Raw genomic sequence first — 18,455 nt, forward strand, 5'->3', positions numbered from 1 at the left:
AAGCATTTATATTTAATTTCAGAACATGTAAATTTAAAAGGTTTATCATTTTCACATTATAGCATTAACTACATTTGGGTTATGATTTATCTATATTTATGAATATTGTCTTGTGGTACTGGTTTATTTTTCATATATAAACCTCCTCAACTACAGTTTAAGTTGCAGGAGAGAAGAAATACATTAAAGAGTTCTTTGTATCTTCTACTTGGGAACAAGTAACTCTGTCAGTATTAGCAATTTCCTATGAGTACTAAGGAAAAAAAATTTTTGTACATATGGAAACTTGATTTTTTTTCTATGTATCACTGAGTTATTTAAGGTTATACATTTGGTTATATGATGTGGTTATGCATTATCATCATTGATGAAAAATTTAAATGTGTGCCAAGAATTTTGGAAAATAAGAATACAGAATATATATAAGTGTAGCTAATTACTGTGTTATGAAGGGGACCTATAATTAAAACATGATTAATTTATTATCCTATATTCCTTTTCTTTCTTTTTTTCTGCTAGGCTTGACAATTCTGTGAGATATTTCCTTTTTAAAATTGGTTTCTTGTTTTATTGATATTTGTTTATTTTGAAACTGATAATTCAGTTTTATTTTTGAAACAATAAAAGCAGTTTCTTTAAACTTATTCATTTGAGGGAATTACTATGTGGAGCTTCACATTCATAAATCAGTCCGATTTTAATAGGTCTGATCACTTTAAAATTCTAAGATATGGGTCCAAGGTAATAGTTTTGCACTTGAAAATTGACAGTAACTTGAAGATCACAGTGTTTCTTGTTTGTGGCTCCACTTTGTGTCTTCTCTAATGCTAAGCATCAAGCATCATTGCCACTTCTTTGCCTCCCTTCCCTGTTGGCTCTTGATACTGGTCCTGTTTGGAGTAGATGCCTAAAATCGCTGCAGGGGTTATCTTTTACCTGTAAGGAGATTCAGATTGAGGGCAACACAAATTAGTTAATGATGGCATAAAAACTATAAAGATGCTGGGTGGTTGAGGGCATTCATTGTTGGGTCCCTGAATCAACCTACCATATTTCCGGATTTACTGTTGCCTGAGATAATGAATTCCTTTATTTTCCAAACCAACCTGAACTAGAGTTTTTAGTTATTTGAGGAAGTATCTTAATTAGAACAGTTAAGTGGTATCTTAATATGAAATACACATTTTAGAAAACAATTTAGTTTATGAAAGAAAATGTATAGACAGAGTTTTGTAAACTTTGGATATTACTAAAATATTTGTTACTCTAAAATATTTTGTTACTTAAATCAAATTTTAATGTTTTTAAATCAGTAAATAGATTAATCATCTTACCTAAGTTTATTCTGAGGTGAATAAATTCTACATTATTCAATAAAAATAAGATAATTTGAAATATAAATTCCTAATCTAATCATTCCACACAATTACATCGCTGAGTATTTGGTTCTGTGGTGTCTTCAGTGTATTGGAAACATTAAAGTAAGAAACATTCAAGAAATTTCAGTGTCTGATCTGAGTAATTTAAAGCTTGGAGTCTGATGATAAAACTAACTTATCACTATTTAAATATAAAAGATAAAACTGAAAAGGGTAAAACTAAAGAAAACTGAAGTGCAGGTATATTCACAGAAGCATAAAAACTGCAGGTATATAATAAACGTTTAAATAAGAACTAGTTTTATAAAACTCTAGTTCACTGGAACCATTAGCAATCTACTAATAATTATTTTCTGCCAGGATGTTCTTGACTTCGATATTTTGATGACTTAGTATTATGCATATTGGATTTTGCAATGTGCTGTATCAAAGAATGGAAATACATCTGGATATTTTAGGATATTAATGCTATCCTTGGCTGAAATGTAAGCCAATGGTGTAAGCTGGAGGTGGAGGCAAGCAAACCCAGCAGTAGTCTAATAGGCTCAGAGAATAGGCAGATGTCACAATGGGCAGGTTTGTTGGGGATAACGGGGTGTGAGAAACAGAATGCTAATGGTTGTGTAGGCAGTGCAATTGACACAGAGCAGTTGGCGAAACTGGAGGTGGAAACGTTATAGATGTTGAAAGCGTTCAGTAAAGTGGAGTGGTGAGTGGGTCATTGGTCAAGAAAGATCAAGGCTACTGTGTTAGAACGGGTGTCACTGTGGATGCTGAGAGCACAGTGACTGGGTAGGAGAGGGACACAGAGGGCCAGTAACTTGAATACCAAAGGAAAGTAAGAGACATCAGAAAAGGAGTTACTGATGGAGTTATCCTAAGTAACAAGACCTACATCACTGTGATTGAGCAATTGCTTACTGGGATTGCACAAAAATGCAGTAAACATGCTTGAGATGCTTCCTCTATGAGATCATCACCTTCATTCAAAGCTAGGCAAGAGAGATTATGAAGTGCTGCAATTCTCAAAGGATTATTGTTCTTTTAGAAGCTGTTCACCCATCCTCCTAGGGCATCCCTTTCCCTTTAGAGAATAGGAGTGCCCTCTGGTGACCTTTCCCTGGTTTAAAAGGGAACCACATTCTAGTGGGTTTTTGAATGTGAATAAATGCCTCTTGGTATGGAAACAATTATAAAGGGACTCTGCTTTATCTATTTTGAAAATTTTAGTAGAAAATATAACTTGGCTCACGGTAGATATAAAATGAGAAAGATAAGTATCCAGATGATTTAAATCCCAACTCCCATTTGTGCTAAAATAGATAAAAGTGAAAATAGGCCGCCACCTTAAATTGTTCCTTTTAAGATCTTGGCACCTGCTCTCTTTTCTTATTTTTGTATACCTGTGAGTCCACACCAAAAATGATTTTTCAAAGAGAGAAATGATAAGAATATAATGGGGCTCAGTATACATAACCTCAAAAATATGGCACCTACTGAATATGTCAAGCTGAAAGAATTTGGGAAATGGCATATGAAGGAAAAACTTTCTGACCCTTCCCTGAAACAGGTCATAAAATCCTCCTGTGAGAGGTGCCCTCCCATCCCTGGAGGAAAAGAACATCCTTATCTCTGAAGAGAAAGGAATGCCGAGTAGAATCTCAATGATCTTGCTATGTTTCCCCCAGTTAACTAAGCTTAGCTCTTACTTTTTGTACTGTCATATCTTTCCAAGACTGTTACAAAATAAAATTCAACTGAGTAAATTTGAAGATCTAATTGGCTGTATTAAGCGATTCATTAATGGAGCAGCATTTCAGCTAGCAATTGGAATTGCCTAGGAGGAGGATGTACAAAATGAAAGGTTTTTATAGGATGAAGGGTGGGGCAAGAGAGTGCTAACAAAAGGAAACAAAGGACTATTTTGGGGCTAGGAAGTCTTTTCTTTGGGGGAAGAGCACAGGAAGGGTTTTTATCATGCTAATGGCCTCTTCTTTCTGTGGAGGATGGAGAGGGCCCGCGGGGACAGGTCACCTTACTGGTGCTTGACTAGAAAACTTCAGACTGGTTGATTAGAATTATGCTTATTGGAGAGGTTGAAACTGCAATGAGATCAGGTATTAAATCTAGGTTTGGTATCATGGACTTTTTGCATGAGTGGCGCCATGTTCGGCCTGTGGTTTCCTCTTTAATAACTTGCAACTCTTCAAAACTAGCATAAAAATACTCAGCTTTAACCACTTTTTCAGGACTTAATTTCCTTATGAAGGGAATGTGTATTAAATAAATATGTGTGCTTTTCTCTTGTTAATCTGTCTTTTGTTACAGGGAGTCCCACTGGAGCTTAGAAGGGGAGAGGAAAAAGATACGTTTTCTTCCCTACAGATAGGATTTTCAGAATGCTAACTAGGTCCTAAGCATTGTGTTAAATTTTTTTTTTAAGTTTGTAAATGATTAAGAAACTTGTCTAAATTTCCACAGCTGGCAAACAGTGGACCAGGGCAGATATGACCAGAAGTAATGCATTTTGACAAGCATACCAGCTGAGGAAGTGTGCAGTGGAGTGTCAGCAGTTCCCCTGAAGGATTAGGCCAGCTTTGGTAGTTGTTTTTGCAGGTGAGAGTGTGAGCCTTTGGATTACCTGACTGCCTACGTTCCTGGCTGATGAGGGATTCTCCTATTTGTGCAGCATGAGCTGCCCATCTCCCACTCTGAGAAATGGCAACTTGAAACTCCCAAGTGAGAATGATGCCTGCGAGGCAAATCCCTGGAATGGGACTTAAGCCATGGGCCAGGAAAGTTGTGGGCTTCTCATAGGAAAGAATTCAAAAGTGACAGGATACAGAGTTTAAACTGAAAGTGGGTTTATTTAGCAGAGAGTCAGTAAGAAAAGAAAAGCCACCCCACAGACAGAGTGGCGGTCTCTAATTGCTAGTGGAAGAGAGACCCCCTCCGTCTTCCGGGCTAGAGTTTATATGTGTTTTTTTGCTTCTATGGAAAATTTCTTGGTATGGGAAAAGGCGGAAAGAAGAACAATGGTAAGTTTATCTTAAATTCTGCAAGATGCAAGAATAGGGGTAGGTTTATCTATAACTTTTGTAAGACGCAACCTGTGGCTTGTTTGTGGTAGGCTTAACTACGGGCATGGCCGTAATGGAATCTCTCTGCTTAATAGCCTTTGGAAGGTTTGTTCTGTGGGATAGATTAACATCTGCCTGAGTGCTGTGTCACGTAGGCAGCAGGCTTGGAATCCAACCTCATGGTTCCTTCTTCTTTAAACAATCCTCATGCCCCTTCCCTGTATTAAGAAGACATTTGTTTATTTTACCCTATTCAGTTAGATAAAGCATAAAAAGAACTCATTTACTAAATTGTATCTGCATATTGCTTTGGCTTTTTCTTGAACCGATTTGTCAGGAGAGTTAAACTGTTGAGTGAGAAAATCTGACTTTCTCTTAATCTCATTTTTCACCTGGTTTTGGCAGAATGATAAGGTATGGATAAATAAAGCCCAAGATATCAAATCACTAATGGTGATAGTTTATAATAGCATGACATGTACTTTCATTTAAGTATTTGATAATCTCCTTCACTGATAGGATGGACTAGATAACCTCAAAGAACATTTCAGCCATTAGGGCAGTCCTGAGTTTTAGTTTTAAATATCGACATACCTCTGAGATATTGCAGGTTCAGTTCCAGACCACAGCAACATACTGCGCATGGCATTAAAGCGAGTTGTATAATCTTTGCTGGAGGAAAGTCTTGTCTTCTATTTGTAAAAACGTAACATCTGTGAAGTGAAATAAAGTGAAGCACAATAAAACGAGGTATGCCTAAAGGCTTTTTAAAAACAAAAACAAGGTTCTTAATCAAAATATTGTCTTCAAAGTTGTCCTCATTTTAATATTTGATCTCATCAGTTTGTCTCTTTTTTGGTAAGTTCAACGACTAGACGTTTGATCTCTTGTGGTATTTGTAGCTGGGGTGTTATAAGAAGGTTCTCTTGAACCCTTGGAGTCACAGGCAGGGGCTTTAGACTACTTGTTAGAGAAGCCTTCTCGGGAGAAAGCAGTGAGAGTGGAGAGAGTATTTCAAGCAAGAGGGAAGTCTTCGAAGAGTGAGTTTATGTTTCAGCCACAGAACTGGAAGACTGAAAGTAGAGCTAGAAACTAGAGTGAAAGGGAAAGCAGAACTAGAATTGCTGGAGATAAAGCCAGTGAGGCAGAGACCAGATTTCTAGGATTTTCTCACCTAAAGTTTTACACTTCGTTTTCTAAGAGCAGTAGGAAACCCCTGAAGGATTATAATGGGGCTAGCAACGAGATATCATCTGCATTTTATAAAGATTTGAGTAGATGCTTTGCCAATAAGTCTAGGCAAGGGAGGGCAGTGGCCTAGGTTAGAGTGATGGCAATGAAAATGTTACCCAACTGAAAGAGTTCGCCCTCCCACAGCGCACTAAAGAGCCAAACACTGAACACCGAGTTGTGCAGCGGAGAAATGAGTCGACTTATTTTCAGAGCACTAAACAAGGAGATTAGGAAGCTGTATCTCTTAAAATCTGAACATCTGATGGTTTACAATTGGAGGACTTTAAGAGTTAGGGAGAACAAGTATGTGGAAGCACTAAATCCTATCAGAAGCAAAGGGTTGGTTTTCCAGGAAGATCTGGTGCTACAGCCCCTTGCCATAAATAACCAAGTGCTGAGTTCCTCCAATTAAAACTTGCTTGCCAGTGCCGGGTGTTCAAGTTCCCGTTTGGTTTGGTCGGGGGAGCTAGGGAGGGGGGCAGACTTTGGTTCAGGTGTCGCTGGAGGACAGGGCTGGCACATGTGCAGCACTGTCTTTCTAAAATAGCTCAAAGATTGTGTTAATCACCGATCTGCTTTAAGGGAGCAGACTCGTTTTAAGCTGGTCAGTGTGATTTGTGTACTGTTTCAACAAACGAGTTTATTCCAGAGATAGGAGGAAAAAACATCTGTGCATTTTGATGATTTGTGGATGATTGTGAGAGGTAAGCAGGAGAATGGTGTAAACGTTGATTCTAAGATTTTTAGTTTGGGCAACCTGAGTGTTGGTATTCATCAACAGAATAAACACAATAGAAGTAGAATTATTGAAGGAAAGTAATAATTTCAATTTTGGTGTGTCTCTATCATCATTTTGTCAATGTCCAGTAGTCTTTTTTTTTTTTTAATTGGGGAATTGGGGGATGGGAACAGCGCTGGGGAATTGGGGGAAGGGGAACAGACAAGTTGCTGTTCTTTTGTTCCTCAGTCTAGTTGTGGAGGATGTTGCTTCACTGGCCCAAGTTGGCACCATCATTGTGCTCTTCCCGGGCGAGGCAGATCAGTCACTGGCTTCTGGACGGCGCTCACAGCAGCTGCTGGCCAATCACGCTGGCTGCTGGCTACCATGGTAGCCCATGACAACCCACTGCAGCAGGGGCTGCAGCCTATGCCATCGCTGGCGACTCAGGCAGCCCAGCTCCAGGTTGAGCTATTGTTCAGAATCTTAGCTGTAGAGGGCAGTGTCACTGGCCCTCATATGTGGGATCTGAACCGGGGCCCTCTGGCGTCCCAAGCCAGCTCTTAACCAACACGCCACTTGGCCGGCCCTCCAGCAATCATTTGATACACATACACACACACACACACACACACACACACACACACACACACACACATGTCTGGAACTAAGAAGTTTGGTGTGGGCTGGTGATATATATGCATATGTGGGGTATGTGTGTGTGTGTACATATATACAAGTTTTCAAGTTTCAGATTACAAAGAAAGAAAGAAAGAAAAAGAAAGAAAAGGAAGAGAAGAACAGAATCCCACAATGCACTGGGGCTTTGTTTTACTATTATATATGTACCCCCCTTTCTCCTCCCCCATCCCATACATCTTATATACTAAACCTTTGCAAGAAGAGATGAAATGAAGTGTATAGTTTGAGGGATGTTATGGAAGACTCCAGATGAGTTATGGAAGAGTTACTGAGAAACAAATAAATCAGAAACAAATAAATCCGGCCCCTTACCAGATGTTCCCACGATATGCAGTCTTGCTTCCGGCTCCATCATTTACTAGCTTAGGGAAATTGGGGAGATTTATTTAGCTTCTCTGGAACTTTTTTCTTGAATGTAAAATGAAGATAATGACATGAACCTTATACGCATCACTGAGAGGTATAAAAGCAAGTATCTTCTGTGGAACCAGTACACTCTCATGCTGATTTCTCTTGTGTGTCCTCCTTTGGCCCCAGGATTTTTAGATTTCACACTTGGAGAGCAGGCAGCATCAGCTTTCCTTGCTCTGCTTCTTATCAGATTACCATGAGAATCAATAATAAAGTTCCTGTTGTTGCAGTGTTACTTTTGAAATTGTTCCTTTCCACAGTTTGAATCCAATGACATTTTTCTTGTTCAATCCTGTATTTTTGGAGCTGTAACACCTGACTGGTCTCTATGTAAGGAAGAAATTAAATTATGTTATCTTCAGATTCCAACTGAGTATAAGGACGAAGCTTCTGACAATGGATCAAGCTTGATTTTTCAATAGTGCTGGTCTGTTACTGATATCTACTTGGAGAAAGCCTGAGTAGCTATGGGCCAGGTCTATACTGAAGAGTATTCTGTAATTTGTCTGTAGCTTGAGACATTGGAAAAGATTTCTAAGGTCCAATTATGATACTAATTGAAATTTCAGTGGGGTGATCAGTCTTCTGGAATATCAGTTTGTAAAATATGGGAGAGCTGATAATTTTGTGCGGAGTGGATTAAAGCTACTGGGATTCCTGCATTTTATCATGAAGGCCTTCATTCATTCAAAACACTTTTCAAACTCTTCTTATGTGCCAGCTACTGTGCTAGATTCCTCCAAAATAACATGATGTCAGAGAAACATGGACTCACAATCTTAATCTGGCTGCTGCATGCGTAATTTCATTGGAGTCTCAAGTTCATTTGAATCTGATCTTCTACTCCACAATTTTGTTTTAAAGTAAAACTAATGTAATGAGGCAGTATTAGTCCTCCAGGATTATGAGCTATATTATTCCTGTGACTTCATTTACTCCTTGGCTTGATGGTACATTTTCCTAAGTGTATATATACCTATGTGATAGTACTATGGACCTGAGCTGTGCTGAGACCTTGAAGGTTTTCAAACAGAATAATAATGAGAGAAAAGGAGGGAAGGTACATGATAAACTGTGCATTTATGAAACCTCATGGTTCTGGGCAAGATGGAATGAAGAGGTACTAGAATAATAGTATGGAAAGTTAGGAAACTTTAAAATAGTCTAGATGAGAAATGATGAGGCCGGAATGTAGGAAGTACAGTGAGGTTGGATAAGAATGAAAGGCAGTGATGTTTAATTTATAGAATTGTTGCTTGATTGGATGTGAGCATTTCAGAAAGAAGGAATAAAAAGGATCATGTGCAGACTTAGATTGATTGACTAGATTGTGGTAATACATATTCACCAAGACAAGGAAATGTAGGATGAAGTACATGATTGGTGAAAAAGACTAAGAATTCCACTTTGGATTTTTGAGTTTGAGGTGTTTTTGGGATCATTATAAGGGAGATTCCCTTATGGTAAGTTGGATATGCCGTTTGGAAATAGGGAGAAATTTTAAGATGGAGAAAAAGATTGAAAGTTATTGGCATGGGTGGTTGTTAGTACATTGTGGGCAGACACTTGAGAACATTGATAGTTAAGGAGAATCAGAAAATAAAAAGCCATAAAAAAAGACAATCCAAATATGAACCCAAAGTCTCTATTCCAAAGGAAAGTCTTATCCACCTAGCAGGTAGATAATATTGATCTAAATTAGAGTCATTTTACAGAGGACAAAAAAGACTGAATTGCCAAATATCTTAAAAGAACTATTCTGTATTGTTAAAGGTAAAGAACTAATGGCACCTAAATATAAAGCAGGTATTTCTAGTATTGGCCGGTTTAGCTGGCCAGAGCTTCATATTCATTGTCTGGTTGTGGCTTTTCATGTCTGCGCTGCTCCACTCCAGAAATTGAATAAGGATTTCACAGATTAGGTAAAATGAGCCTCAATCCTTGGTTAAAAAATGAGTAGTACCGTCCCCCCGTGTTTGTCCCTAGCTCCCCAAAGACTATTTCTGCAATTTGTTTGCACAAAGCCATTCTTAAAGATAACCAAAATTGTATTACGGAGTTATCAGTTCCTGTTTGTGACTTTAAGTTGCGCTTAGCTAATTTTCACACCATTTCGAATTTGATTGACAAATCGTTGAAGTAGGGGTACTTAGAAATAAATATGAGTGGATGTAACTAATTTTGACAAAATGGATTTTCCTAGATTATTGAAAACTATTGACTATTAAATTATATTAATAATTAGAAAAGCATTTCATTATTTTATGATAAACATTGTAAACCTGAATCTATATGTTGAATATAGTTATTAAACATTTTTTATTTTCTTAAATCAAACTTGATTTTTATAAACTAATTCAGCTGGCAAATAAAGAACTGAGAGAAATAGAGCATTGAAGTAAGTTGCAAATCCTACTTTTATTCAAGTCTTTTTAGACAGCTCCTTCAATATAATTAAAAAACAGCATACCTACCTAGATTTATTATTTTCTTTTGGTCATGAGTTTTTCTTTAAAAGACCAGGACTTTAGTTGATACATAAGGCCTTTAATTTTTCTTCTTCTTTGTAAAATGTTTTCATAAAAAGGAAAAAAAAAGTGTATAAAAGGATTTTTATAAATTAACTTAGTGTAAGACACTGTTCTTGGAGATAGTACTGAGATTCTTTTAGCACTTTCTGTAGAGTCATTATTATTTTTTTTTTGTGGACTCTTGAATTTTTTTATTTTTTTTAAAGATTTTATTGGGGAAGGGAAACTGTGTTTTTCCAGGACCCATCAGGTCCAAGTCAAGTTGTTGTCTTTCAATCTAGTTGTGGAGGGCGCAGCTCAGCTCAAGTCCAGTCGCCGTTTTCAATCTAGTTGCAAGGAGCACAGCCCACCATCTCATGCAGGAATCGAATCCACAACCTTGTTGTTAAGAGCATGTGCTCTAACCAACTGAGCCATCCTGTTGCCCACCTGCAGCTCAGCAGCCGCTCAGCTCAAGTCATTGTCTTCAATATAGTTGCAGAGGGATGCAGCTCAACTGGCACATGTGGGAATCGAACCGGTAAAGTTGTTGTTCAGAACACGCACTCTAACCAGCTGAGACACCCAGCTGCCCCACTCTTGAATTTTTTGATCCTTGGATAGCCTTTGTCAAGTTACTTAGTCTCTATGAATGGAGAGGGGTGTAAATGAGAAACAATAGTATGTTTAAGTATTAAGCTACTTTTATGCTTGTATTTTTTACTCATTGCAGTGGGATTGCTGTGCATTTGCTTATTCCTAGGAACCCAGAACCTATAAAAGGTAAGACCCAGTAGGCATTCAAATATTTGATCAGTAAATGGAGAAACAAATAATTCAAGATCTTAAGAGAAAGTGTGCCTCATTGAACATACATATACTAAAATAGTGCTTTGGGAAAAGCTGTTAGAAAGATACACACATTGGATAATGAATGGGGTCAGGACCCACCTGTACAATATTGAACGTTTCCCTATTCATTACCTGAAAGCTGGTGCTTGGAAAGTCAGTTTTTATCTCGGAGCCATTAGCAGAGACAAACCAAACTCGGCACCATGAGCTAGGCAGCCCTGCACAATCTCGCCTTGGCCATTTCTCTACCTCATCTCATGTCATAGGGAGGATCGACAGGATTTTTCATAGCCTGCTCTTTTATGGTTATTTAAGATTGTACATATGATTATACCTATGTGAGCAGTTCAATCCTAAAATCACATTCATTCTCAGATTGAACTGGAAAATTCCAACATTGAGAGAAATAGAAATTGCATTTTTATAAGATACACTGGAAGTAAAAGGTAGTTGACATCATCTAGTCAACTGGTATTTCAATTGCCAGTTTGGTGAGCAAATTCTGAGCAGTGATAACTGAAGAGAAATATTTAGCATAATTTAATGATAACTTGGCTTGCATGTGTTTGTTGGAATGGTTGCATGGATTTATTTTCTTATCTTTTACATTATTTCCAGTTTATTTCTCCATATCAGGATGCAACTAGTCAAAATGTTTGTGTTGAGAAATGCCACTTACTAATAAAGTATGAGAAATAAGGAGTAAACATATTTTAATTTATTAATTGATTCCATATTAATGGATAACTCTCCTTGAGAAGTTGAGGAAGACACTGATTTTATTTATAAAATATAATATATCTAATATGATTATATGACTAAGCATATGTTTTTATGAAGACATTTACAATATATTTTAAATATGCTATTAAATATATTAGTAGACTTTATATATATATATATATATATACATATATAGCGTTATATATATATAGTGCTATATATACATAGTGTATGGATGATAATATTAGATGGAACAAGAAATGTTTTTCTTAGAGTGAAATTATAGTTCCATAAGGATATTGATTTTATGATCACAGCTTTCTCATTTCAGGTTTATCATTGTTTGTGTTTTATACCTTGGGAAGCTAATCTTTAGCATCGGTCACAGTTTTACCTGGCTATTTACTTTAAATTATTCTAATTGATAAATGAGAAACTTTATGATACTTGCCTAGTTTTAGTTGGATGAAATAACTAATTTTCTTCTTATTCATTTTTGTCCCGTAATATATGTTAATAATTGAGAACAAAATTCAATAATCAATTGGCAAAGTGCAGCTATTCCTGCTCAGAATTAAATAAAGCAGAATGGAGAAAATTAAAACTATTTATTTTTATTGTTCATTGACTATTGATATACACACACACACACACACACACACATATATGTATGTATATGTACATACACTATTTTAATGAATCACAGTAACCCTCATAGAAGTTGTAAACGATTTATGGAATCCATTACAGGGGTGCTATAAATTTTTTATAACTATTAGGAGAATTTGAGACTTTCTAAAAATACCCTAAATGCTCTAATGGTGTCAGTTAATTAATTTTCAGACAAGTATCAAAGCAAAAGTGTCATTAAAATCCCCAGTAGTAACAGCGATGTGCTGATGACGTTCAATTGTTCTTTTCTTTCAGTAAACTCCATATAAAGGAGTTTAGCTCAACATATCATTTAATTTATGAATGATACTTGTTTTCTAAAAAGTTTTTAAATCTATGAAATAAACTCTGTAGGATTTCTTTACCAAATTCCTTTTTGGGAGTACGACTGAAGCTGTTACTGCAACTTTTAAACAATTTGTATCTCACGTGAAACAAGGTATTTATATTAAATATTTACAGATTATAGCAGAATTTTTGCATTTTGCTTTGGGAAAACTCATTTTTGAAAAAAATAAGTTACTATACATGAATGAATTCTTATGAAAAATTCAAATACTCCCAAGACCTGAGAGCAAAAAAATGAATCTTGACCTTCATGCCCTCTCATACCCCTCAGAGGTAAAAACTGTTCATAGTTGGGTATGCATCATTCCAACACAAATTCTATCCATTTACAAACATATACAGTGTTGTTTTTTTAATGATTTTATTGGGTAATTGGGGAAAGGGTACAGTGTTGGGGAATTGGGGAAGGGGAACAGCTAAGTTGTTGTCCTTCAATCTTAGTTTTGGAGGGTGCAGCTAGCTCAGCTCCAAGTCCAGTCGCCATGCAATGGCCCATTGGCAGCTCGGGGCTGCTCAGCTCAAGGTGCTGTATTCAATCTTAGTTTCGGGTGAGCGTAGGACACCATCCCATGGGGGAATCAGTCAGGCAACCTTGCTGTAAAGAGCACATGCTCTCACCAGTTGAGCCATCCTGCCACCTGTTGGCAGCTCTGCAGCATTGCAGTGGCAGCTCAGCTTGGTCGCAGCTCACTGGCCCATGTGGGAATCAAACTGGTGACCCTATTGCTCAGAGCTTGCACTCTTAACCAACTGACCCACTCAGCCGGCCCCCAAACATATACATTTTGATGTTAGAAAATGAAAAATCAGATCATAATGTATATTCTTTTAACTTGGGTTAGAAGAGATCAATATATTTTGTAATTAAATAATTTGATTTGTACAACTCAAGGTCACTATTACTTGGACAATCTAATCAAGTAGTTATCACTGCTTCCCATTGTGCATTTCCCTAAGTTATTCTAGCATTTTCTTGTCATAACATCTCTGAGGAACAGGAAACGAGTCCACGGCAGAGTAAAATAATTGTGTAAAAGTCAGTTCATTTATCATCAAGCCAGACATGTAGCTTAAAAAAATAGGTACCCATTTTTCTTTTATAAATGTTTGTCAAGTTAGCACACATTTTTTTTGTATATTTGTGATCATTACTAGTTTGTCCCCGTATCGCATTTCTCACATTAGCCATAGAGTAAATGTGTTAGAATACTTTAGATTTTTCTTAATTTTAATCTTTCTTTTTATCTTGTCCTTTTCATTTGACCTTCTTCAGCATGTTTGATGGTAATGAGTTTAGTAAAGGATTTCTCAACCTTGGCAATACTGACATGTCAGACCAGGTAATTCTTAGTTGTTGGATGGGGGAAAATTAGTTTATGCATTGTAGGATGTTTAGCAGCATCCCTGGCCTCTACCCACTAGATGCTAGCACTATGCCCCCAGTTGGGATAATCAAATATATCCTCAGATGTTGCTAAATGACCTCTGGGGGGGGGTGTTGCAAAAGCATCCACAGTTGATGCCAAATACTCCCTTGGGGAGTAAAATTACCCTACTGAGAATCATGGTTTAGCATTTTAAACTCATGATATTTTTCTGGCATATATTTTGCAGGGATAGGTAGCTATCTCTAAAGCACTTTGTTAAGACTGTGATAAATACAACACTGTTAAGCCTTCACTCCCTGTGTGCATAATTGACTTTAATACACTTAGCAGTAAATACGTGTCTGCTGCATAGATTAAAAAAAATATGAAAATAACCTCTGATGAAAAGGACATTTGAAAGAAATGTCCTCACCTATCTATATGAATACCAGCAACTTGAAATCAAATCTTCTTTCTTATGTCTTGACAAAATTCACTCAGCACTTTAACTTTTAGAATTTTTTTAAAAACAAATGCACAAGGCTACTGCAATGCAACATTTAAACATGTTTTTTTCCAGAAGATGTTAAACCAAACAAATAATCTTCTGGAATAGATGCTGCATCATAAAGTCTAAATATGTATGGCTTTTCTTCATATATATAACCCCTCAACATTTATCTTCAAATATGTGAATGTGAGTATATTCAATTTAAATGGAAATAACATAAAGCTAAAATTTTAATATTTTGTCTAAAATTTGGAAAACTCACTGAAAGTGTATCTAGGAATTGTTTACAGACACACTGATCTTTGAAATTTAACATTTTTTGGACTCTACCCAAAAAGGGCCAAAAAACCCCCCAAAAAACTGACCTTAGCAATGAAATTTAGACTACTTCAAACAGTCTTCCCTGTATTTCAGACTTAATGTTCTTATTTCCGCCCTTGCTATATGTTCTTGTTTAATTAATTTTCTGGTGATTTTAAAATAAATTTGTACTACAGGCTATTTTAAAAGAATTAACTTATTTCAAGGTTTTCCCAACATGTATTTAAATTACTTTCTTTACAGAAACAGCACTCAACTTTTTTTGAAGTTGAGACTTGAGTGTGAAATCTCAGCATGTATTAATTTTAATATATCAACTTATTATTGTTTTTAATATACCCATCTTTAAATCTGCATTTCGTGATTCTGCTTTTATAATTTCTATTTTTAACTACCAAATCCAATTTAAAAGATTTGAAAATGACAAACCCAATAGAAAGATGAAATAGTTTCTTTGTTTTCAAGCTAATATAAAACACGTTTTATATATCAATATTATATTTACCACTAATACAAATTCTGACTAAAGTAATAGACCTGATTAGTCTATAAACTTGAGATCAAGTCAGATTTATTAAAAAGTAGTATTTTGGTAAAAATACATATGCCACTAAGTTTAGTGAATATTAAAATCTGTGCATAGTGTCATCTAAAACAATTTTTCATATTTAAGTCTTTACTGTGTCACTGTCAATATCTTAGTATCACTGTACAGCTTTTAATATTTTTATTCAAATAAATATTTCTTAAAACGTAAATATATTTAAAAGGGAAATATATCATGGTCTATATTGTTTTCAAAACACATTAAAATAAATGGTGAAAAAAGATTATAGAAAAGGTTACTGAGGTTATCACTTAAAATCATCTATTATATCATCTGCCACATTGTGGGACTCACTGATTTGAGGGAAATAACTTGAACATTATTAAAACTTACCCTTTGATTGCAATAGTTTTAGGTAATAGAAGTAAGAATTTTCTAGAACATGACCAGAAATTCTTCTGCTTCATTTTTTAGAAATTTTATACACAGTGACCTCTGTAAAATACTAGTCATTATAGAATATAACTGAGTATAATATCTTTAACTGAGAACTTTTTTAGGGAGAGGGAGGGGCGGAGGTTGGCATTAGCTGTTAGCTGAGGTTGTAAAGAAAGTAAAAATACAGCCTCTTCAGTTTGTTCTATTCTCATGACATAAACTTCAGTGAAACCTTAGAGTAAAGGAGGGAGTTGAAACTGATTCCAGATTGTTGAATTCTAGATTTCCACAGCACCAACATACCTGTAAACAGTTTATAACATGTGGCTGAGTATAATATTCATGGTGGTTGATTATACTTCAAATGTGTAGCTATTTTTTTACTAGGAATTTCTTTAGCTGTTTCTCAGTTTCTCACAACACTGTGATCCTTTCCTACCTTTGTTATTTCAGCTGTTTCTTGGAGGTTTATTTTGGAAATGTATATTGACTAAAGTTTCTTATGCCATCCTCACTTAGTTCTTTGTAATAAAGGTCACATTACTTAAAATGTAGACTTTATGGCTGGGAGGTACATTACAGTCAGCCAATTTCCATTCCCACTACTTCTCTGACACTTATTTTGGCCTTCACTACCCATGGCCTCAGTTGTTTGAAATTCTTAACTTTTCCCTCAGCCTTTGTTATTTTCTCACTCTAGCTCATTGCAGCTCTGATCCTATATATTTCACCCTGGTCAAAAGTTTTCAGAGTCTTACTCTTTGCAAAAACCTCTTTATCTCTACTTTCTATTTCCACCACCATTTTCCGCAGTGTTCACAAGTTCCCATTACTTTTGTACTCTACAGAAATTGGATAATCATTGAATCCTTATGAGATTTTAATTTTGCTTTGTTGTCCTCTTCTCATTTACTTACTCTCCTTGAAAATCAATATAAATTAATTTGTCTGTTAATACTTACACTTCTTTAGAGGTTTAGCTCATACTTTACCTCTTACCTTAGCCTTCTTGGGTTTTCTTTTGACACTCGACAAACAGGATGCACTGTCTCTCTTCACCCTGAATTGCCATTGTACTACTTGTTTATTTATTTGCTTTTTTTTTTTTTTTTTTTTTTTTGAGCCATCCTGCTACCTGTTGGCAGCTCTGCGGCTGCTCAGCTCGGGCTGGACTCGAACTGCTGTTGCTCAGAGCTCAAACTCTTGAGTGAGCTCTTAACCAACTGAGCCACTCGGCCGGCCCTATTTGCTTTTTTATAGTTAGATGCAACCTCAGTGTAGAGGAAAGGCATGGGTTTGAGAGTCAGGCATACATGGTTTCTGATCTGTTCTCTGTGTAACTGCCATGAGCAGGGACATGTTCTACGAGGTGTGATCAGAAAATATGGTGAATGTATAAATAAAAATTATTACTGTAAAAGACACATTGCCATTAATCCCCCTCAAAATATTCCCCTCACTTCAAACACACTTACCCCATCGTTCTTGCCACTTTCTGCAGAAGTTCTGAAAGTCCTCTTTTGTGAGTGTTTTTAGTTGTGCTGTCATGGCTGCCTCCATGTCCTGAATCATTTTGACTTTGGGGAAGAGCCAGAAGTCACATGGTGCCATATCCCGTGAATAAAGTGGATGAGGACACATCGTAATGTTGTGTTTTTTTTTAAAGATTTTATTGGGGAATTGGGAGAGGGGAACAGCACTGGAGAGTTGGGGGAAGGCGAACAGACAAGTTGCTATTGTTTTGTTCTTCAGTCTAGTTGTGGAGGATGTTGCTTCACTGGCCCAAGTTGGCACCATCATTGCGCTCTTCCCGGGTGAGGCAGATCAGTCACCGGCTTCTGGACGGCCGCTCACTGTGGCTGCTGGCCGCTCACGCTGGCTGCTGGCTACACACGGTAGCCCATGGCAACCCACTGCCACAGGGGCTGCAGCCTACGCCGTCACCGGCGACTCATGGCAGCCCAGCTCCAGGTTGAGCTGTTCAGCATCTTAGCTGTAGAGGTCAGTGTCACTGGCCCTCATATGTGGGATTCAAACTGGGGCTCTCTGGCGTCCCAAGCAAGCTCTTAACCAATGTGCCACTCGGCTGGTCCTGTAAGGTTTTGAATTGACAGAAATTGCCATACCAGAAGTGATGTGTGACATGGAGCCTTTCTATTGTGATAAAAAAAATATGGTGAATGCCGCTGCCAAGTGCCATCGAATGGAAAGGCAGGGATCTTCAGTACCAGAAGTGGTGCATTGAACCTTAGAAACAGTGCGTGACAAGTTTCAGCTTGTTCGGTGCAGTCTGTTGGGTGTGAGCTACAGTTGAGAAAAGGTGCATTTTAAAGTGTGCTGTGAATCATCCTCCATTATGACAAGGCTCTGTGTCACACATTACTTCTGGTATGGCAATTTCTGTCAAATAAAACATCACTGGTGTGTTCTCATCCACATTATTCACTGGATTTGGCACCGTGCGACTTCTGGCTCTTTCCCAAAGTCAAAATGGCCATCAAAGGTAAATGTTTTGAAAGGATTCAAGACGTGGAGGAAGCCACAGCAGCACAACTAAAGACACTCACAAAAGAGGACTTCTAGAACTTCCTGAAAGTAGCAAGAATGATGGGATAAGTGTGTTTAAAGCGAGGGGGATTATTT

General features: G+C 36.9%; 1 protein-coding gene across 17 annotated transcripts in view; it reads left to right on the plus strand.

Annotated features, from left to right (window-relative positions):
* Nucleotides 1-18,455, plus strand: part of GULP1 (GULP PTB domain containing engulfment adaptor 1) — a 221,923-nt gene that overhangs the window by 7,540 nt on the left and 195,928 nt on the right. The window contains exon 1 of one of the 17 annotated variants that reach the window (XM_019626110.1): nt 3,990-4,417. The exons of 15 other annotated variants lie outside the window; for them this stretch is intronic. The gene's annotated coding sequence lies outside the window, so the exon portion shown is untranslated. Of the gene's footprint in view, nt 1-3,989; nt 4,418-10,788; nt 10,817-18,455 lie in introns of those variants that run through there. One more of the 17 variants, XM_019626111.1, reaches the window with a different exon arrangement.

Source organism: Hipposideros armiger, unplaced genomic scaffold (genome assembly GCF_001890085.2).
Source record: "Hipposideros armiger isolate ML-2016 unplaced genomic scaffold, ASM189008v1 scaffold_658, whole genome shotgun sequence".
NCBI classification, from domain to species: domain Eukaryota; kingdom Metazoa; phylum Chordata; class Mammalia; order Chiroptera; family Hipposideridae; genus Hipposideros; species Hipposideros armiger.